This window comes from Dermacentor variabilis, unplaced genomic scaffold, assembly GCF_050947875.1.
Source record: "Dermacentor variabilis isolate Ectoservices unplaced genomic scaffold, ASM5094787v1 scaffold_14, whole genome shotgun sequence".
Lineage (NCBI taxonomy): Eukaryota > Metazoa > Arthropoda > Arachnida > Ixodida > Ixodidae > Dermacentor > Dermacentor variabilis.
In genome coordinates, this window is record NW_027460302.1 from 888,940 (window position 1) to 911,177 (window position 22,238).

A 22,238-nucleotide genomic window follows, 5' to 3' on the forward strand; every position below is an offset into this window, starting at 1 on the left:
CCGACGCGCGAAATGCCTAGCCGCGGGTTTGAGGAGTCAATGGTCGGATGCGCTGATTCGCGCAGTCCGAGGTGCCGACGCGCGATATGCGTAGCCGCGGGCTCGAGGAGCCGACCCTCGTTGCGCTTATTCGCGCAGTCCGAGGTGTCGACACGCGAAATTCCTTGCCGCGGGCTCGAGGAGTCGACCCTCGATGCGCTTATTCGCGCAGTCCGAGGTGACGATACGCGAAGTTCCTAGCCGCGGGCTCGAGGAGTCGACCCTCGATGCGCTTATTCGCGCAGTCCGGGGTGTCGACGCGCGACATTCGTAGCGGCGACCTCGAGGAGTCGACCCTCGATGCGCTTATTCGCGTAGTCCGAGGTGTCGACGCGCGAAATGCCTACCCGTGGGCTTGAGGTGTCAACCCCGGATGCGCTTATTCGCGCAGTACGAGGTGCCGGCGCGCGAAATGCCTAGCCGCGGGCTCGAGGAGTCGACCCTCGATGCGCTTATTCGCACAGTCCGAGGTGTCGATGCGCGAAATGCCTAGCCACGGGCTCGAGGAGTCGACAATCGATGCGCTTATTCGCGCAGTACGAGGTGCCGGCGCGCGAAATGCCTAGCCGCGGGCTCGAGGAGTCGACCTTCGATGCGCTTATTCGCGCAGTCCGAGGTGCCGTCGCGCGAAATGCCTAGCCGCGGGCTCGAGGAGTCGACCTTCGATGCGCTTATTCGCGCAGTCCGAGGTGCCCACGCGCGAAATGCCTAGCCGCGGGCTCCAGGAGTCGACCCTCGATACGCTTATTCGCGCAGTCCGAGGTGTCAACACGCGAAATTCCTAGCCGCGGGCTCGAGGAATCGACCCTCGATGCGCTTATTCGCACAGTCCGAGGTGCCAACACGCGAATTGCCTAACCGCGGGCTCGAGGAGTCGACCCTCCATGCGCTTATTCGCGCAGTCCGAGGTGTCGACGCGCGAAATGCATAGCCGCGGGCTCGAGGAGTCGACACTCGATGCGCTTATTCGCGCAGTCCGAGGTGCCGACGCGCGAAATGCCTAGCCGCGGGCTCGAGGAGTCAACCCTCGATGCGCTTATTCGCGCAGTCCGAGGTGCCGACGCGCGAAATGCCTAGCCGCGGGCTCGAGGAGTCAACCCTCGGCGCTTATTCGCACAGTCCGAGGTGTCGATGCGCGAAATGCCTAGCCACGGGCTCGAGGAGTCGACCATCGATGCGCTTATTCGCGCAGTACGAGGTGTCGATACGCGAAATTTCTAGCCGCGGGCTCGAGGAGTCCACCCTCGATGCGCTTATTCGCGCAGTCCGAGGAGCCGGCGCGCGAAATGCCTAGCCGCAGGCTCGAGGAGTCAACCCTCGGCGCTTATTCGCACAGTCCGAGGTGTCGATGCGCGAAATGCCTAGCCACGGGCTCGAGGAGTCGACCATCGATGCGCTTATTCGCGCAGTACGAGGTGTCGATACGCGAAATTTCTAGCCGCGGGCTCGAGGAGTCCACCCTCGATGCGCTTATTCGCGCAGTCCGAGGAGCCGGCGCGCGAAATTCCTAGCCGCGGGCTCGAGGAGTCGACCATCGAAGCGCTTATTCGCGCAGTCCGAGGTGCCCACGCGCGAAATGCCTAGCCGCGGGCTCCAGGAGTCAACCCTCGATGCGCTTATTCGCGCAGTCCGAGGTGTCGACGCGCGAAATGCCTACCCGTGGGCTTGAGGAGTCAACCCCGGATGCGCTTATTCGCGCAGTCCGAAGTGTCTACACGCGAAATTCCTAGCCGCGGGCTCGAGGAGTCGACCCTTGATGCGCTTATTCGCGCAGTCCGAGGTGCCGGCGCGCGAAATGCCTAGCCGCGGGTTTGAGGAGTCAATGGTCGGATGCGCTGATTCGCGCAGTCCCAGGTGCCGACGCGCGATATGCGTAGCCGCGGGCTCGAGGAGCCGACCCTCGTTGCGCTTATTCGCGCAGTCCGAGGTGTCGACACGCGAAATTCCTAATCGCGAGCTCGAGGAGTCGACCCTCGATGCGCTTATTCGCGCAGTCCGAGGTGCCGGCGCGCGAAATGCCTAGCCGTGGGCTCGAGGAGTCGACCTTCGATGCGCTTATTCGCGCAGTCCGAGGTGCCCACGCGCGAAATGCCTAGCCGCGGGCTCCAGGAGTCAACACTCGATGCGCTTATTCGCGCAGTCCGAGGTGTCGACACGCGAAATTCCTTGCCGCGGGCTCGAGGAGTCGACCCTCGATGCGCTTATTCGCGCAGTCCGAGGTGCCGACGCGCGAATTGGTAGCCGCGGGATCAAGGAGTCGACCCTCGATACGCTTATTCGCGCAGTCGACCCTCGATGTGCTTATTCGCGCAGTCCGAGGTGTCGACGCGCGAATTGCGTAGCCGCGGGATCAAGGAGTCGACCCTCGATAGGCTTATTCGCGCAGTCCGAGGTGCCAACACGCGAATTGCCTAACCGCGGGCTCGAGGAGTCGATCCTCCATGCGCTTATTCGCGCAGTCCGAGGTGATGATACGCGAAGTTCCTGGCCGCGGGCTCGAGGAGTCGACCCTCGATGCGCTTATTCGCGCAATCCGGGGTGTCGACGCGCGACATTCGTAGCGGCGACCTCGAGGAGTCGACCCTCGATGCGCTTATTCGCGTAGTCCGAGGTGTCGACGCGCGCAATGCCTAGCCGTGGGCTCGAGGAGTCGACCCTCGATGCGCTTATTCGCGCAGTCCGAGGTATCGACACGCGAAATTCCTAGCCGCGGGCTCGAGGAGTCGACCTTCGATGCGCTTATTCGCGCAGTCCGAGGTGCCGGCGCGCGAAATGCCTAGCCGTGGGCTCGAGGAGTCGACCTTCGATGCGCTTATTCGCGCAGTCCGAGGTGCCCACGCGCGAAATGCCTAGCCGCGGGCTCCAGGAGTCAACACTCGATGCGCTTATTCGCGCAGTCCGAGGTGTCGACACGCGAAATTCCTTGCCGCGGGCTCGAGGAGTCGACCCTCGATGCGCTTATTCGCGCAGTCCGAGGTGCCGACGCGCGAAATGCCTAGCCGCGGGCTCGAGGAGTCAACCCTCGATGCGCTCATTCGCGCAGTCCGAGGTGCCGACGCGCGAAATGCCTAGCCGTGGGCTCTAGGAGTCAACCCTCGATGCGCTTATTCGCGCAGTCCGAGGTGCCGACGCGGGAAATTCCTAGCCGCGGGCTCGAGGAGTCGACCCTCGATGCGCTTATTCGCGCAGTCCGAGGTGCCGACGCGCGAAATGCCTAGCCGCGGGTTCGAGGAGTCAACCCTCGATGCGCTCATTCGCGCAGTCCGAGGTGCCGACGCGCGAAATGCCTAGCCGTGGGCTCTAGGAGTCAACCCTCGATGCGCTTATTCGCGCAGTCCGAGGTGCCGACGCGGGAAATTCCTAGCCGCGGGCTCGAGGAGTCGACCCTCGATGCGCTTATTCGCGCAGTCCGAGGTGTCGATGAGCGAAATGCCTAGCCACGGGCTCGAGGAGTCGACCATCGATGCGCTTATTCGCGCAGTACGAGGTGCCGGCGCGCGAAATGCCTAGCCGCGGGCTCGAGGAGTCGACCCTCGATGCGCTTATTCGCACAGTCCGAGGTGTCGATGCGCGAAATGCCTAGCCACGGGCACGAGGAGTCGACCATCGATGCGCTTAGTCGCGCAGTACGAGGTGCCGGCGCGCGAAATGCCTAGCCGCGGGCTCGAGGAGTCGACCTTCGATGCGCTTATTCGCGCAGTCCGAGGTGCCGTCGCGCGAAATGCCTAGCCGCGGGCTCGAGGAGTCGACCTTCGATGCGCTTATTCGCGCAGTCCGAGGTGCCCACGCGCGAAATGCCTAGCCGCGGGCTCCAGGAGTCGACCCTCGATACGCTTATTCGCGCAGTCCGAGGTGTCAACACGCGAAATTCCTAGCCGCGGGCTCGAGGAATCGACCCTCGATACGCTTATTCGCGCAGTCCGAGGTGCCAACGGGCGAATTCCCTAACCGCGGGCTCGAGGAGTCGACCCTCGATACGCTTATTCGCGCAGTCCGAGGTGTCAACACGCGAAATTCCTAGCCGCGGGCTCGAGGAATCGACCCTCGATGCGCTTATTCGCGCAGTCCGAGGTGCCAACGGGCGAATTCCCTAACCGCGGGCTCGAGGCGTCGACCCTCGATACGCTTATTCGCGCAGTCCGAGGTGTCAACACGCGAAATTCCTAGCCGCGGGCTCGAGGAATCGACCCTCGATGCGCTTATTCGCACAGTCCGAGGTGCCAACACGCGAATTGCCTAACCGCGGGCTCGAGGAGTCGACCCTCCATGCGCTTATTCGCGCAGTCCGAGGTGACGATACGCGAAGTTCCTAGCCGCGGGCTCGAGGAGTCGACCCTCGATGCGCTTATTCGCGCAGTCCGGGGTGTCGACGCGCGACATTCGTAGCGGCGACCTCGAGGAGTCGACCCTCGATGCGCTTATTCACGTAGTCCGAGGTGTCGACGCGCGAAATGCCTAGCCGCGGGCTCGAGGAGTCGACCCTCGATGCGCTTATTCGCGCAGTCCGAGGTATCGACACGCGAAATTCCTAGCCGCGGGCTCGAGGAGTCGACACTCGATGCGCTTATTCGCGCAGTCCGAGGTGCCGACGCGCGAAATGCCTAGCCGCGGGCTCGAGGAGTCAACCCTCGATGCGCTTATTCGCGCAGTCCGAGGTGCCGACGCGCGAAATTCCTAGCTGCGGGCTCGAGGAGTCGACACTCGATGCGCTTATTCGCGCAGTCCGAGGTGCCGACGCGCGAAATGCCTAGCCGCGGGCTCGAGGAGTCAACCCTCGATGCGCTTATTCGCACAGTCCGAGGTGCCGACGCGCGAAATTCCTAGCCGCGGGCTCGAGGAGTCGACCCTCGATGCGCTTATTCGCGCAGTACGAGGTGCCGATACGCGAAATTTCTAGCCGCGGGCTCGAGGAGTCCACCCTCGATGCGCTTATTCGCGCAGTCCGAGGTGCCGGCGCGCGAAATGCCTAGCCGCGGCCTCGAGGAGTCGACCTTCGATGCGCTTATTCGCGCAGTCCGAGGTGCCCACGCGCGAAATGCCTAGCCGCGGGCTCCAGGAGTCAACCCTCGGTGCGCTTATTCGCGCAGTCCGAGGTGTCGACACGCGAAATTCCTTGCCGCGGGCTCGAGGAGTCGACCCTCGATGCGCTTATTCGCGCAGTCCGAGGTGACGATACGCGAAGTTCCTAGCCGCGGGCTCGAGGAGTCGACCCTCGATGCGCTTATTCGCAAAGTCCGCGTGGCCGACGTGCGAAATGCCTAGCCGCGGCTTTGAGGAGTCAATGGTCGGATGCGCTGATTCGCGCAGTCCGAGGTGCCGACGCGCGATATGCGTAGCCGCGGGCTCGAGGAGCCGACCCTCGTTGCGCTTATTCGCGCAGTCCGAGGTGTCGACACGCGAAATTCCTAGTCGCGAGCTCGAGGAGTCGACCCTCGATGCGCTTATTCGCGCAGTCCGAGGTGTCGACGCGCGAATTGCGTAGCCGCGGGATCAAGGAGTCGACCCTCGATACGCTTATTCGCGCAGTCGACCCTCGATGTGCTTATTCGCGCAGTCCGAGGTGTCGACGCGCGAATTGCGTAGCCGCGGGATCAAGGAATCGACCCTCGATGGGCTTATTCGCGCAGTCCGAGGTGCCAACACGCGAATTGCCTAACCGCGGGCTCGAGGAGTCGACCCTCCATGCGCTTATTCGCGCAGTCCGAGGTATCGACACGCGAAATTCCTAGCCGCGGGCTCGAGGAGTCGACACTCGATGCGCTTATTCGCGCAGTCCGAGGTGCCGACGCGCGAAATGCCTAGCCGCGGGCTCGAGGAGTCAACCCTCGATGCGCTTATTCGCGCAGTCCGAGGTGCCGACGCGCGAAATTCCTAGCTGCGGGCTCGAGGAGTCGACACTCGATGCGCTTATTCGCGCAGTCCGAGGTGCCGACGCGCGAAATGCCTAGCCGCGGGCTCGAGGAGTCAACCCTCGATGCGCTTATTCGCACAGTCCGAGGTGCCGACGCGCGAAATTCCTAGCCGCGGGCTCGAGGAGTCGACCCTCGATGCGCTTATTCGCACAGTCCGAGGTGTCGATGCGCGAAATGCCTAGCCACGGGCTCGAGGAGTCGACCCTCGATACGCTTATTCGCGCAGTCCGAGGTGTCAACACGCGAAATTCCTAGCCGCGGGCTCGAGGAATCGACCCTCGATGGGCTTATTCGCGCAGTCCGAGGTGCCAACACGCGAATTGCCTAACCGCGGGCTCGAGGAGTCGACCCTCCATGCGCTTATTCGCGCAGTCCGAGGAGACGATACGCGAAGTTCCTAGCTGCGGGCTCGAGGAGTCGACCCTCGATGCGCTTATTCGCGCAGTCCGGGGTGTCGACGCGCGACATTCGTAGCGGCGACCTCGAGGAGTCGACCCTCGATGCGCTTATTCGCGTAGTCCGAGGTGTCGACGCGCGCAATGCCTAGCCGCGGGCTCGAGGAGTCGACCCTCGATGCGCTTATTCGCGCAGTCCGAGGTATCGACACGCGAAATTCCTAGCCGCGGGCTCGAGGAGTCGACACTCGATGCGCTTATTCGCGCAGTCCGAGGTGCCGACGCGCGAAATGCCTAGCCGCGGGCTCGAGGAGTCAACCCTCGATGCGCTTATTCGCGTAGTCCGAGGTTCCGACGCGCGAAATTCCTAGCTGCGGGCTCGAGGAGTCGACACTCGATGCGCTTTTTCGCGCAGTCCGAGGTGCCGACGCGCGAAATGCCTAGCCGCGGGCTCGAGGAGTCAACCCTCGATGCGCTTATTCGCGCAGTCCGAGGTGCCGACGCGCGAAATTCCTAGCCGCGGGCTCGAGGAGTCGACCCTCGATGCGCTTATTCGCACAGTCCGAGGTGTCGATGCGCGAAATGCCTAGCCACGGGCTGGAGGAGTCGACCATCGATGCGCTTATTCGCGCAGTACGAGGTGTATATACGCGAAATTTCTAGCCGCGGGCTCGAGGAGTCTACCCTCGATGCGCTTATTCGCGCAGTCCGAGGAGCCGGCGCGCGAAATGCCTAGCCGCGGGCTCGAGGAGTCGACCTTCGATGCGCTTATTCGCGCAGTCCGAGGTGCCCACGCGCGAAATGCCTAGCCGCGGGCTCCAGGAGTCAACCCTCGATGCGCTTATTCGCGCAGTCCGAGGTGACGATACGCGAAGTTCCTAACCGCGGGCTCGAGGAGTCGACCCTCGATGCGCTTATTCGCGCAGTCCGGGGTGTCGACGCGCGACATTCGTAGCCGCGGGCTCGAGGAGTCGACCCTCGATGCGCTTATTCGCAAAGTCCGCGGGGCCGACGCGCGAAATGCCTAGCCGCGGGTTTGAGGAGTCAATGGTCGGATGCGCTGATTCGCGCAGTCCGAGGTGCTGACGCGCGATATGCGTAACCGCGGGCTCGAGGAGCCGACCCTCGTTGCGCATTTTCGCGCAGTCCGAGGTGTCGACACGCGAAATTCCTAGTCGCGAGCTCGAGGAGTCGACCCTCGATGCGCTTATTCGCGCAGTCCGAGGTGTCGACGCGCGAATTGCGTAGCCGCGGGATCAAGGAGTCGACCCTCGATACGCTTATTCGCGCAGTCGACCCTCGATGTGCTTATTCGCGCAGTCCGAGGTGTCGACGCGCGAATTGCGTAGCCGCGGGATCAAGGAGTTGACCCTCGATACGCTTATTCGCGAGGTCCGAGGTGCCGACGCGCGATATCCCTAGCGCTTATTCGCGCAGTCGACCCGCGATGCGCTTATTCGCGCAGTCCGAGGTGTCGACGCGCGAATTGCGTAGCCGCGGGATCAAGGAGTCGACCCTCGATACGCTTACTCGCGCAGTCCGAGGTGCCGACGCGCGATATCCGCAGCCGCGGGCTCGAGGAGTCGACACTCGATGCGCTTATTCGCGCAGTCCGAGGTGTCGACACGCGAAATTCCTTGCCGCGGGCTCGAGGAGTCGACCCTCGATGCGCTTATTCGCGCAGTCCGAGGTGCCGACGCGCGAAGTTCCTAGCCGCGGGCTCGAGGAGTCGACCCTCGATACGCTTATTCGCGCTGTCCGAGGTGCTGACGCGCGAAATTCCTAGCTGCGGGCTCGAGGAGTCGACACTCGATGCGCTTATTCGCGCAGTCCGAGGTGCCGACGCGCGAAATTTCTAGCCGCGGGCTCGAGGAGTAGACCCTCGATGCGCTAATTCGCACAGTCCGAGGTGTCGATGCGCGAAATGCCTAGCCACGGGCTCGAGGAGTCGACCACCGATGCTCTTATTCGCGCAGTCCGAGGTGCCGGCGCGCGAAATGCCTAGCCGTGGGCTCCAGGAGTCAACACTCGATGCGCTTATTCGCGCAGTCCGAGGTGTCGACACGCGAAATTCCTTGCCGCGGGCTCGAGGAGTCGACCCTCGATGCGCTTATTCGCGCAGTCCGAGGTGCCGACGCGCGAAGTTCCTAGCCGCGGGCTCGAGGAGTCGACCCTCGATACGCTTATTCGCGCAGTCCGAGGGGCCAACGGGCGAATTCCCTAACCGCGGGCTCGAGGAGTCGACCCTCGATACGCTTATTCGCGCAGTCCGAGGTGTCAACACGCGAAATTCCTAGCCGCGGGCTCGAGGAATCGACCCTCGATGCGCTTATTCGCGCAGTCCGAGGTGCCAACACGCGAATTGCCTAACCGCGGGCTTGAGGAGTCGACCCTCCATGCGCTTATTCGCGCAGTCCGAGGTGACGATACGCGAAGTTCCTAGCTGCGGGCTCGAGGAGTCGACCCTCGATGCGCTTATTCGCGCAGTCCGGGGTGTCGACGCGCGACATTCGTAGCGGCGACCTCGAGGAGTCGACCCTCGATGCGCTTATTCGCGTAGTCCGAGGTGTCGACGCGCGCAATGCCTAGCCGCGGGCTCGAGGAGTCGACCCTCGATGCGCTTATTCGCGCAGTCCGAGGTATCGACACGCGAAATTCCTAGCCGCGGGCTCGAGGAGTCGACACTCGAGGCGCTTATTCGCGCAGTCCGAGGTGCCGACGCGCGAAATGCCCAGCCGCGGGCTCGAAGAGTCAACCCTCGATGCGCTTATTCGCGCAGTCCGAGGTGCCGACGCGCGAAATTCCTAGCTGCGGGCTCGAGGAGTCGACACTCGATGCGCTTATTCGCACAGTCCGAGGTGTCGATGCGCGAAATGCCTAGCCACGGGCTCGAGGAGTCGACCATCGATGAGCTTATTCGCGCAGTACGAGGTGTCGATACGCGAAATTTCTAGCCGCGGGCTCGAGGAGTCCACCCTCGATGCGCTTATTCGCGCAGTCCGAGGAGCCGGCGCGCGAAATGCCTAGCCGCGGGCTCGAGGAGTCGACCTTCGATGCGCTTATTCGCGCAGTCCGAGGTGCCCACGCGCGAAATGCCTAGCCGCGGGCTCCAGGAGTCAACCCTCGATGCGCTTATTCGCGCAGTCCGAGGTGACGATACGCGAAGTTCCTAGCCGCGGGCTCGAGGAGTCGACCCTCGATGCGCTTATTCGCGCAGTCCGGGGTGTCGACGCGCGACATTCGTAGCGGCGACCTCGAGGAGCCGACCCTCGATGCGCTTATTCGCGTAGTCCGAGGTGCCGACGCGCGAAATGCCTACCCGTGGGCTTGAGGAGTCAACCCCGGATGCGCTTATTCGCGCAGTCCGAAGTGTCTACACGCGAAATTCCTAGCCGCGGGCTCGAGGAGTCGACCCTCGATGCGCTTATTCGCAAAGTCCGCGGGGCCGACGCGCGAAATGCCTAGCCGCGGGTTTGAGGAGTCAAGGATCGGATGCGCTGATTCGCGCAGTCCGAGGTGCCGACGCGCGATATGCGTAGCCTCGGGCTCGAGGAGCCGACCCTCGTTGCGCTTATTCGCGCAGTCCGAGGTGTCGACACGCGAAATTCCTAGTCGCGAGCTCGAGGAGTCGACCCTCGATGCGCTTATTCGCGCAGTCCGAGGTGTCGACGCGCGAATTGCGTAGCCGCGGGATCAAGGAGTCGACCCTCGATACGCTCATTCGCGCAGTCGACCCTCGATGTGCTTATTCGCGCAGTCCGAGGTGTCGACGCGCGAATTGCGTAGCCGCGGGATCAAGGAGTCGACCCTCGATAGGCTTATTCGCGCAGTCCGAGGTGTCAACACGCGAAATTCCTAGCCGCGGGCTCGAGGAATCGACCCTCGATGCGCTTATTCGCGCAGTCCGAGGTGCCAACACGCGAATTGCCTAACCGCGGGCTCGAGGAGTTGACCCTCCATGCGCTTATTCGCGCAGTCCGAGGTGACGATACGCGAAGTTCCTAGCCGCGGGCTCGAGGAGTCGACCCTCGATGCGCTTATTCGCGCAGTCCGGGGTGTCGACGCGCGACATTCGTAGCGGCGACCTCGAGGAGTCGACCCTCGATGCGCTTATTCGCGTAGTCCGAGGTGTCGACGCGCGCAATGCCTAGCCGCGGGCTCGAGGAGTCGACCCTCGATGCGCTTATTCGCGCAGTCCGAGGTATCGACACGCGAAATTCCTAGCCGCGGGCTCGAGGAGTCGACCTTCGATGCGCTTATTCGCGCAGTCCGAGGTGCCCACGCGCGAAATGCCTAGCCGCGGACTCCAGGAGTCAACACTCGATGCGCTTATTCGCGCAGTCCGAGGTGTCGACACGCGAAATTCCTTGCCGCGGGCTCGAGGAGTCGACCCTCGATGCGCTTATTCGCGCAGTCCGAGGTGCCGACGCGCGAAGTTCCTAGCCGCGGGCTCGAGGAGTCGACCCTCGATACGCTTATTCGCGCAGTCCGAGGGGCCAACGGGCGAATTCCCTAACCGCGGGCTCGAGGAGTCGACCCTCGATACGCTTATTCGCGCAGTCCGAGGTGTCAACACGCGAAATTCCTAGCCGCGGGCTCGAGGAATCGACCCTCGATGCGCTTATTCGCGCAGTCCGAGGTGCCAACACGCGAATTGCCTAACCGCGGGCTTGAGGAGTCGACCCTCCATGCGCTTATTCGCGCAGTCCGAGGTGACGATACGCGAAGTTCCTAGCTGCGGGCTCGAGGAGTCGACCCTCGATGCGCTTATTCGCGCAGTCCGGGGTGTCGACGCGCGACATTCGTAGCGGCGACCTCGAGGAGTCGACCCTCGATGCGCTTATTCGCGTAGTCCGAGGTGTCGACGCGCGCAATGCCTAGCCGCGGGCTCGAGGAGTCGACCCTCGATGCGCTTATTCGCGCAGTCCGAGGTATCGACACGCGAAATTCCTAGCCGCGGGCTCGAGGAGTCGACACTCGAGGCGCTTATTCGCGCAGTCCGAGGTGCCGACGCGCGAAATGCCCAGCCGCGGGCTCGAAGAGTCAACCCTCGATGCGCTTATTCGCGCAGTCCGAGGTGCCGACGCGCGAAATTCCTAGCTGCGGGCTCGAGGAGTCGACACTCGATGCGCTTATTCGCACAGTCCGAGGTGTCGATGCGCGAAATGCCTAGCCACGGGCTCGAGGAGTCGACCATCGATGAGCTTATTCGCGCAGTACGAGGTGTCGATACGCGAAATTTCTAGCCGCGGGCTCGAGGAGTCCACCCTCGATGCGCTTATTCGCGCAGTCCGAGGAGCCGGCGCGCGAAATGCCTAGCCGCGGGCTCGAGGAGTCGACCTTCGATGCGCTTATTCGCGCAGTCCGAGGTGCCCACGCGCGAAATGCCTAGCCGCGGGCTCCAGGAGTCAACCCTCGATGCGCTTATTCGCGCAGTCCGAGGTGACGATACGCGAAGTTCCTAGCCGCGGGCTCGAGGAGTCGACCCTCGATGCGCTTATTCGCGCAGTCCGGGGTGTCGACGCGCGACATTCGTAGCGGCGACCTCGAGGAGCCGACCCTCGATGCGCTTATTCGCGTAGTCCGAGGTGTCGACGCGCGAAATGCCTACCCGTGGGCTTGAGGAGTCAACCCCGGATGCGCTTATTCGCGCAGTCCGAAGTGTCTACACGCGAAATTCCTAGCCGCGGGCTCGAGGAGTCGACCCTCGATGCGCTTATTCGCAAAGTCCGCGGGGCCGACGCGCGAAATGCCTAGCCGCGGGTTTGAGGAGTCAAGGATCGGATGCGCTGATTCGCGCAGTCCGAGGTGCCGACGCGCGATATGCGTAGCCTCGGGCTCGAGGAGCCGACCCTCGTTGCGCTTATTCGCGCAGTCCGAGGTGTCGACACGCGAAATTCCTAGTCGCGAGCTCGAGGAGTCGACCCTCGATGCGCTTATTCGCGCAGTCCGAGGTGTCGACGCGCGAATTGCGTAGCCGCGGGATCAAGGAGTCGACCCTCGATACGCTCATTCGCGCAGTCGACCCTCGATGTGCTTATTCGCGCAGTCCGAGGTGTCGACGCGCGAATTGCGTAGCCGCGGGATCAAGGAGTCGACCCTCGATAGGCTTATTCGCGCAGTCCGAGGTGTCAACACGCGAAATTCCTAGCCGCGGGCTCGAGCAATCGACCCTCGATGCGCTTATTCGCGCAGTCCGAGGTGCCAACACGCGAATTGCCTAACCGCGGGCTCGAGGAGTTGACCCTCCATGCGCTTATTCGCGCAGTCCGAGGTGACGATACGCGAAGTTCCTAGCCGCGGGCTCGAGGAGTCGACCCTCGATGCGCTTATTCGCGCAGTCCGGGGTGTCGACGCGCGACATTCGTAGCGGCGACCTCGAGGAGTCGACCCTCGATGCGCTTATTCGCGTAGTCCGAGGTGTCGACGCGCGCAATGCCTAGCCGCGGGCTCGAGGAGTCGACCCTCGATGCGCTTATTCGCGCAGTCCGAGGTATCGACACGCGAAATTCCTAGCCGCGGGCTCGAGGAGTCGACCTTCGATGCGCTTATTCGCGCAGTCCGAGGTGCCGGCGCGCGAAATGCCTAGCCGCGGGCTCGAGGAGTCGACCTTCGATGCGCTTATTCGCGCAGTCCGAGGTGCCCACGCGCGAAATGCCTAGCCGCGGGCTCCAGGAGTCAACACTCGATGCGCTTATTCGCGCAGTCCGAGGTGTCGACACGCGAAATTCCTTGCCGCGGGCTCGAGGAGTCGACCCTCGATGCGCTTATTCGCGCAGTCCGAGGTGCCGACGCGCGAAATGCCTAGCCGCGGGCTCGAGGAGTCAAACCTCGATGCGCTTATTCGCGCAGTCCGAGGTGCCGACGCGGGAAATTCCTAGCCGCGGGCTCGTGGAGTCGACCCTCGATGCGCTTATTCGCACAGTACGAGGTGTCGATGCGCGAAATGCCTAGCCACGGGCTCGAGGAGTCGACCCTCGATGCGCTTATTCGCACAGTCCGAGGTGTCGATGCGCGAAATGCCTAGCCACGGGCTCGAGGAGTCGACCCTCGATACGCTTATTCGCGCAGTCCGAGGTGTCAACACGCGAAATTCCTAGCCGCGGGCTCGAGGAATCGACCCTCGATGCGCTTATTCGCGCAGTCCGAGGTGCCAACACGCGAATTGCCTAACCGCGGGCTTGAGGAGTCGACCCTCCATGCGCTTATTCGCGCAGTCCGAGGTGACGATACGCGAAGTTCCTAGCTGCGGGCTCGAGGAGTCGACCCTCGATACGCTTATTCGCGCAGTCCGAGGGGCCAACGGGCGAATTCCCTAACCGCGGGCTCGAGGAGTCGACCCTCGATACGCTTATTCGCGCAGTCCGAGGTGTCAACACGCGAAATTCCTAGCCGCGGGCTCGAGGAATCGACCCTCGATGCGCTTATTCGCGCAGTCCGAGGTGCCAACACGCGAATTGCCTAACCGCGGGCTTGAGGAGTCGACCCTCCATGCGCTTATTCGCGCAGTCCGAGGTGACGATACGCGAAGTTCCTAGCTGCGGGCTCGAGGAGTCGACCCTCGATGCGCTTATTCGCGCAGTCCGGGGTGTCGACGCGCGACATTCGTAGCGGCGACCTCGAGGAGTCGACCCTCGATGCGCTTATTCGCGTAGTCCGAGGTGTCGACGCGCGCAATGCCTAGCCGCGGGCTCGAGGAGTCGACCCTCGATGCGCTTATTCGCGCAGTCCGAGGTATCGACACGCGAAATTCCTAGCCGCGGGCTCGAGGAGTCGACACTCGAGGCGCTTATTCGCGCAGTCCGAGGTGCCGACGCGCGAAATGCCCAGCCGCGGGCTCGAAGAGTCAACCCTCGATGCGCTTATTCGCGCAGTCCGAGGTGCCGACGCGCGAAATTCCTAGCTGCGGGCTCGAGGAGTCGACACTCGATGCGCTTATTCGCACAGTCCGAGGTGTCGATGCGCGAAATGCCTAGCCACGGGCTCGAGGAGTCGACCATCGATGAGCTTATTCGCGCAGTACGAGGTGTCGATACGCGAAATTTCTAGCCGCGGGCTCGAGGAGTCCACCCTCGATGCGCTTATTCGCGCAGTCCGAGGAGCCGGCGCGCGAAATGCCTAGCCGCGGGCTCGAGGAGTCGACCTTCGATGCGCTTATTCGCGCAGTCCGAGGTGCCCACGCGCGAAATGCCTAGCCGCGGGCTCCAGGAGTCAACCCTCGATGCGCTTATTCGCGCAGTCCGAGGTGACGATACGCGAAGTTCCTAGCCGCGGGCTCGAGGAGTCGACCCTCGATGCGCTTATTCGCGCAGTCCGGGGTGTCGACGCGCGACATTCGTAGCGGCGACCTCGAGGAGCCGACCCTCGATGCGCTTATTCGCGTAGTCCGAGGTGTCGACGCGCGAAATGCCTACCCGTGGGCTTGAGGAGTCAACCCCGGATGCGCTTATTCGCGCAGTCCGAAGTGTCTACACGCGAAATTCCTAGCCGCGGGCTCGAGGAGTCGACCCTCGATGCGCTTATTCGCAAAGTCCGCGGGGCCGACGCGCGAAATGCCTAGCCGCGGGTTTGAGGAGTCAAGGATCGGATGCGCTGATTCGCGCAGTCCGAGGTGCCGACGCGCGATATGCGTAGCCTCGGGCTCGAGGAGCCGACCCTCGTTGCGCTTATTCGCGCAGTCCGAGGTGTCGACACGCGAAATTCCTAGTCGCGAGCTCGAGGAGTCGACCCTCGATGCGCTTATTCGCGCAGTCCGAGGTGTCGACGCGCGAATTGCGTAGCCGCGGGATCAAGGAGTCGACCCTCGATACGCTCATTCGCGCAGTCGACCCTCGATGTGCTTATTCGCGCAGTCCGAGGTGTCGACGCGCGAATTGCGTAGCCGCGGGATCAAGGAGTCGACCCTCGATAGGCTTATTCGCGCAGTCCGAGGTGTCAACACGCGAAATTCCTAGCCGCGGGCTCGAGCAATCGACCCTCGATGCGCTTATTCGCGCAGTCCGAGGTGCCAACACGCGAATTGCCTAACCGCGGGCTCGAGGAGTTGACCCTCCATGCGCTTATTCGCGCAGTCCGAGGTGACGATACGCGAAGTTCCTAGCCGCGGGCTCGAGGAGTCGACCCTCGATGCGCTTATTCGCGCAGTCCGGGGTGTCGACGCGCGACATTCGTAGCGGCGACCTCGAGGAGTCGACCCTCGATGCGCTTATTCGCGTAGTCCGAGGTGTCGACGCGCGCAATGCCTAGCCGCGGGCTCGAGGAGTCGACCCTCGATGCGCTTATTCGCGCAGTCCGAGGTATCGACACGCGAAATTCCTAGCCGCGGGCTCGAGGAGTCGACCTTCGATGCGCTTATTCGCGCAGTCCGAGGTGCCGGCGCGCGAAATGCCTAGCCGCGGGCTCGAGGAGTCGACCTTCGATGCGCTTATTCGCGCAGTCCGAGGTGCCCACGCGCGAAATGCCTAGCCGCGGGCTCCAGGAGTCAACACTCGATGCGCTTATTCGCGCAGTCCGAGGTGTCGACACGCGAAATTCCTTGCCGCGGGCTCGAGGAGTCGACCCTCGATGCGCTTATTCGCGCAGTCCGAGGTGCCGACGCGCGAAATGCCTAGCCGCGGGCTCGAGGAGTCAAACCTCGATGCGCTTATTCGCGCAGTCCGAGGTGCCGACGCGGGAAATTCCTAGCCGCGGGCTCGTGGAGTCGACCCTCGATGCGCTTATTCGCACAGTACGAGGTGTCGATGCGCGAAATGCCTAGCCACGGGCTCGAGGAGTCGACCCTCGATGCGCTTATTCGCACAGTCCGAGGTGTCGATGCGCGAAATGCCTAGCCACGGGCTCGAGGACTCGACCATCGATGCGCTTATTCGCGCAGTACGAGGTGCCGGCGCACGAAATGCCTAGCCGCGGGCTCGAGGAGTCGACCCTCGATGCGCTTATTCGCACAGTCCGAGGTGTCGATGCGCGAAATGCCTAGCCACGGGCTCGAGGAGTCGAGCATCGATGCGCTTATTCGCGCAGTACGAGGTGCCGGCGCGCGAAATGCCTAGCCGCGGGCTCGAGGAGTCGACCTTCGATGCGCTTATTCGCGCAGTCCGAGGTGCCGTCGCGCGAAATGCCTAGCCGCGGGCTCCAGGAGTCGACCCTCGATGCGCTTATTCGCGCAGTCCGAGGTGCCAACGGGCGAATTCCCTAACCGCGGGCTCGAGGAGTCGACCCTCGATACGCTTATTCGCGCAGTCCGAGGTGTCAACACGCGAAATTCCTAGCCGCGGGCTCGAGGAATCGACCCTCGATGCGCTTATTCGCACAGTCCGCGGGGCCGACGCGCGAAATGCCTAGCCGCGGGTTTGAGGAGTCAATGGTCGGATGCGCTGATTCGCGCAGTCCGAGGTGCTGACGCGCGATATGCGTAACCGCGGGCTCGAGGAGCCGACCCTCGTTGCGCATTTTCGCGCAGTCCGAGGTGTCGACACGCGAAATTCCTAGTCGCGAGCTCGAGGAGTCGACCCTCGATGCGCTTATTCGCGCAGTCCGAGGTGTCGACGCGCGAATTGCGTAGCCGCGGGATCAAGGAGTCAACCCTCGATACGCTTATTCGCGCAGTCGACCCTCGATGTGCTTATTCGCGCAGTCCGAGGTGTCGACGCGCGAATTGCGTAGCCGCGGGATCAAGGAGTTGACCCTCGATACGCTTATTCGCGAGGTCCGAGGTGCCGACGCGCGAAATCCCTAGCGCTTATTCGCGCAGTCGACCCGCGATGCGCTTATTCGCGCAGTCCGAGGTGTCGACGCGCGATATCCGCAGCCGCGGGCTCGAGGAGTCGACACTCGATGCGCTTATTCGCGCAGTCCGAGGTGTCGACACGCGAAATTCCTTGCCGCGGGCTCGAGGAGTCGACCCTCGATGCGCTTATTCGCGCAGTCCGAGGTGCCGACGCGCGAAGTTCCTAACCGCGGGCTCAAGGAGTCGACCCTCGATACGCTTATTCGCGCTGTCCGAGGTGCCGACGCGCGAAATTCCTAGCTGCGGGCTCGAGGAGTCGACACTCCATGCGCTTATTCGCGCAGTCCGAGGTGCCGACGCGCGAAATTTCTAGCCGCGGGCTCGAGGAGTAGACCCTCGATGCGCTTATTCGCACAGTCCGAGGTGTCGATGCGCGAAATGCCTAGCCACGGGCTCGAGGAGTCGACCACCGATGCTCTTATTCGCGCAGTCCGAGGTGCCGGCGCGCGAAATGCCTAGCCGTGGGCTCCAGGAGTCAACACTCGATGCGCTTATTCGCGCAGTCCGAGGTGTCGACACGCGAAATTCCTTGCCGCGGGCTCGAGGAGTCGACCCTCGATGCGCTTATTCGCGCAGTCCGAGGTGCCGACGCGCGAAGTTCCTAGCCGCGGGCTCGAGGAGTCGACCCTCGATACGCTTATTCGCGCAGTCCGAGGGGCCAACGGGCGAATTCCCTTACCGCGGGCTCGAGGAGTCGACCCTCGATACGCTTATTCGCGCAGTCCGAGGTGTCAACACGCGAAATTCCTAGCCGCGGGCTCGAGGAATCGACCCTCGATGCGCTTATTCGCGCAGACCGAGGTGCCAACACGCGAATTGCCTAACCGCGGGCTCGAGGAGTCGACCCTCCATGCGCTTATTCGCGCAGTCCGAGGTGACGATACGCGAAGTTCCTAGCCGCGGGCTCGAGGAGTCGACCCTCGATGCGCTTATTCGCGCAGTCCGGGGTGTCGACGCGCGACATTAGTAGCGGCGACCTCGAGGAGTCGACCCTCGATGCGCTTATTCGCGTAGTCCGAGGTGTCGACGCGCGAAATTCCTAGCCGCGGGCTCGAGGAGTCGACACTCGATGCGCTTATTCGCGCAGTCCGAGGTGCCGACGCGCGAAATCCCTAGCCGCGGGCTCGAGGAGTCAACCCTCGATGCGCTTATTCGCGCAGTCCGAGGTGCCGACGCGCGAAATTCCTAGCTGCGGGCTCGAGGAGTCGACACTCGATGCGCTTATTCGCGCAGTCCGAGGTGCCAACGGGCGAATTCCCTAACCGCGGGCTCGAGGAGTCGACCCTCGATACGCTTATTCGCGCAGTCCGAGGTGCCAAAACGCGAATTGCCTAACCGCGGGCTTGAGGAGTCGACCCTCCATGCGCTTATTCGCGCAGTCCGGGGTGTCGACGCGCGACATTCGTAGCGGCGACCTCGAGGAGTCGACCCTCGATGCGCTTATTCGCGCAGTCCGAGGTGCCGACGCGCGAAATGCCCAGCCGCGGGCTCGAAGAGTCAACCCTCGATGCGCTTATTCGCGCAGTCCGAGGTACCGACGCGCGAAATTCCTAGCTGCGGGCTCGAGGAGTCGACACTCGATGCGCTTATTCGCGCAGTCCGAGGTGCCGACGCGCGAAATGCCTAGCCGCGGGCTCGAGGAGTCAACCCACGATGCGCTTATTCGCGCAGTCCGAGGTGCCGACGCGCGAAATTCCTAGCCGCGGGCTCGAGGAGTCGACCCTCGATGCGCTTATTCGCACAGTCCGAGGTGTCGATGCGCGAAATGCCTAGCCACGGGCTCGAGGAGTCGACCATCGATGAGCTTATTCGCGCAGTACGAGGTGTCGATACGCGAAATTTCTAGCCGCGGGCTCGAGGAGTCCACCCTCGATGCGCTTATTCGCGCAGTCCGAGGAGCCGGCGCGCGAAATGCCTAGCCGCGGGCTCGAGGAGTCGACCTTCGATGCGCTTATTCGCGCAGTCCGAGGTGCCCACGCGCGAAATGCCTAGCCGCGGGCTCCAGGAGTCAACCCTCGATGCGCTTATTCGCGCAGTCCGAGGTGACGATACGCGAAGTTCCTAGCCGCGGGCTCGAGGAGTCGACCCTCGATGCGCTTATTCGCGCAGTCCGGGGTGTCGACTCGCGACATTCGTAGCGGCGACCTCGAGGAGCCGACCCTCGATGCGCTTATTCGCGTAGTCCGAGGTGTCGACGCGCGAAATGCCTACCCGTGGGCTTGAGGAGTCAACCCCGGATGCGCTTATTCGCGCAGTCCGAAGTGTCTACACGCGAAATTCCTAGCCGCGGGCTCGAGGAGTCGACCCTCGATGCGCTTATTCGCAAAGTCCGCGGGGCCGACGCGCGAAATGCCTAGCCGCGGGTTTGAGGAGTCAAGGTTCGGATGCGCTGATTCGCGCAGTCCGAGGTGCCGACGCGCGATATGCGTAGCCTCGGGCTCGAGGAGCCGACCCACGTTGCGCTTATTCGCGCAGTCCGAGGTGTCGACACGCGAAATTCCTAGTCGCGAGCTCGAGGAGTCGACCCTCGATGCGCTTATTCGTGCAGTCCGAGGTGTCGACGCGCGAATTGCGTAGCCGCGGGATCAAGGAGTCGACCCTCGATACGCTCATTCGCGCAGTCGACCCTCGATGTGCTTATTCGCGCAGTCCGAGGTGTCGACGCGCGAATTGCGTAGCCGCGGGATCAAGGAGTCGACCCTCGATAGGCTTATTCGCGCAGTCCGAGGTGTCAACACGCGAATTGCCTAACCGCGGGCTCGAGGAGTTGACCCTCCATGCGCTTATTCGCGCAGTCCGAGGTGACGATACGTGAAGTTCCTAGCCGCGGGCTCGAGGAGTCGACCCTCGATGCGCTTATTCCCGCAGTCCGGGGTGTCGACGCGCGACATTCGTAGCGGCGACCTCGAGGAGTCGACCCTCGATGCGCTTATTCGCGTAGTCCGAGGTGTCGACGCGCGCAATGCCTAGCCGCGGGCTCGAGGAGTCGACCCTCGATGCGCTTATTCGCGCAGTCCGAGGTATCGACACGCGAAATTCCTAGCCGCGGGCTCGAGGAGTCGACCTTCGATGCGCTTATTCGCGCAGTCCGAGGTGCCGGCGCGCGAAATGCCTAGCCGCGGGCTCGAGGAGTCGACCTTCGATGCGCTTATTCGCGCAGTCCGAGGTGCCCACGCGCGAAATGCCTAGCCGCGGGCTCCAGGAGTCAACACTCGATGCGCTTATTCGCGCAGTCCGAGGTGTCGACACGCGAAATTCCTTGCCGCGGGCTCGAGGAGTCGACCCTCGATGCGCTTATTCGCGCAGTCCGAGGTGCCGACGCGCGAAATGCCTAGCCGCGGGCTCGAGGAGTCAAACCTCGATGCGCTTATACGCGCAGTCCGAGGTGCCGACGCGGGAAATTCCTAGCCGCGGGCTCGAGGAGTCGACCCTCGATGCGCTTATTCGCACAGTCCGAGGTGTCGATGCGCGATATGCCTAGCCACGGGCTCGAGGAGTCGACCATCGATGCGCTTATTCGCGCAGTACGAGGTGCCGGCGCACGAAATGCCTAGCCGCGGGCTCGAGGAGTCGACCCTCGATGCGCTTATTCGCACAGTCCGAGGTGTCGATGCGCGAAATGCCTAGCCACGGGCTCGAGGAGTCGAGCATCGATGCGCTTATTCGCGCAGTACGAGGTGCCGGCGCGCGAAATGCCTAGCCGCGGGCTCGAGGAGTCGACCTTCGATGCGCTTATTCGCGCAGTCCGAGGTGCCGTCGCGCGAAATGCCTAGCCGCGGGCTCGAGGAGTCGACCTTCGATGCGCTTATTCGCGCAGTCCGAGGTGCCCACGCGCGAAATGCCTAGCCGCGGGCTCCAGGAGTCGACCCTCGATACGCTTATTCGCGCAGTCCGAGGTGTCAACACGCGAAATTCCTACCCGCGGGCTTGAGGAATCGACCCTCGATGCGCTTATTCGCGCAGTCCGAGGTGCCAACGGGCGAATTCCCTAACCGCGGGCTCGAGGAGTCGACCCTCGATACGCTTATTCGCGCAGTCCGAGGTGTCAACACGCGAAATTCCTAGCCGCGGGCTCGAGGAATCGACCCTCGATGCGCTTATTCGCGCAGTCCGAGGTGCCAACGGGCGAATTCCCTAACCGCGGGCTCGAGGAGTCGACCCTCGATACGCTTATTCGCGCAGTCCGAGGTGTCAACACGCGAAATTCCTAGCCGCGGGCTCGAGGAATCGACCCTCGATGCGCTTATTCGCACAGTCCGAGGTGCCAACACGCGAATTGCCTAACCGCGGGCTCGAGGAGTCGACCCTCCATGCGCTTATTCGCGCAGTCCGAGGTGACGATACGCGAAGTTCCTAGCCGCGGGCTCGAGGAGTCGACCCTCGATGCGCTTATTCGCGCAGTCCGGGGTGTCGACGCGCGACATTCGTAGCGGTGACCTCGAGGAGTCGACCCTCGATGCGCTTATTCGCGTAGTCCGAGGTGTCGACGCGCGAAATGCCTAGCCGCGGGCTCGAGGAGTCGACCCTCGATGCGCTTATTCGCGCAGTCCGAGGTATCGACACGCGAAATTCCTAGCCGCGGGCTCGAGGAGTCGACACTCGATGCGCTTATTCGCGCAGTCCGAGGTGCCGACGCGCGAAATGCCTAGCCGCGGGCTCGAGGAGTTAACACTCGATGCGCTTATTCGCGCAGTCCGAGGTGCCGACGCGCGAAATGCCTAGCCGCGGGCTCGAGGAGTCAACCCTCGATGCGCTTATTCGCGCAGTCCGAGGTGCCGACGCGCGAAATTCCTAGCCGCGGGCTCGAGGAGTCGACCCTCGATGCGCTTATTCGCAGAGTCCGAGGTGTCGATGCGCGAAATGCCTAGCCACGGGCTCGAGGAGTCGACCGTCGATGCGCTTATTCGCGCACTACGAGGTGTCGATACGCGAAATTTCTAGCCGCGGGCTCGAGGAGTCCACCCTCGATGCGCGTATTCGCGCAGTCCGAGGAGCCGGCGCGCGAAATGCCTAGCCGCGGGCTCGAGGAGTCGACCTTCGATGCGCTTATTCGCGCAGTCCGAGGTGCCCACGCGCGAAATGCCTAGCCGCGGGCTCCAGGAGTCA